The following is a 530-nucleotide window of genomic DNA, read 5'->3' as shown; positions in this document are numbered from 1 at the left end:
ACATAGGCAGAACACTCTATGACATAAATCACAGCAAGATCCTTTTTGACCCACCTCCTAGAGAAATGGAAATTAAAACAAAAATAAACAAATGGGACCTAATGAAACTTAAAAGCTTTTGCACAGCGAAAGAAACCATGAACAAGACGAAAAGACAACCCTCAGAATGGGAGAAGATATTTGCAAACGGAGCAACTGACAAAGGATTAATCTCCAAAATATACAAGCATCTCATGAAGCTCAATCTCAGAAAAACAAACAACCCAGTCCAAAAATGGGCAGAAGACCTAAATAGACATTTCTCCAAAGAAGTTATACAGATTGCCAACAAACACACGAAAGGATGCTCAACATCACTAATCATTAGAGAAATGCAAATCAAAACTACAATGAGGTATCACCTCAGACCGGTCAGAATGGCCATCATCAAAAAATCTACAAACAATAAATGCTGGAGAGGGTGTGGAGAAAAGGGAACCCTCTTGCACTGTTGGTGGGAATGTAAATTGATACAGCCACTATGGAGAACA

General features: G+C 38.5%; 1 protein-coding gene across 2 annotated transcripts in view; it reads left to right on the top strand.

The window, feature by feature from the left end:
• TBCK (TBC1 domain containing kinase) overlaps positions 1–530 on the top strand; it is a 240,719-nt gene that overhangs the window by 237,257 nt on the left and 2,932 nt on the right. The window lies entirely within an intron of this gene.

The sequence above is a fragment of the Physeter macrocephalus genome, chromosome 7, assembly GCF_002837175.3.
Source record: "Physeter macrocephalus isolate SW-GA chromosome 7, ASM283717v5, whole genome shotgun sequence".
NCBI classification, from domain to species: Eukaryota; Metazoa; Chordata; class Mammalia; order Artiodactyla; family Physeteridae; genus Physeter; species Physeter macrocephalus.
This window is presented reverse-complemented; position numbering and strand designations above follow the sequence as displayed.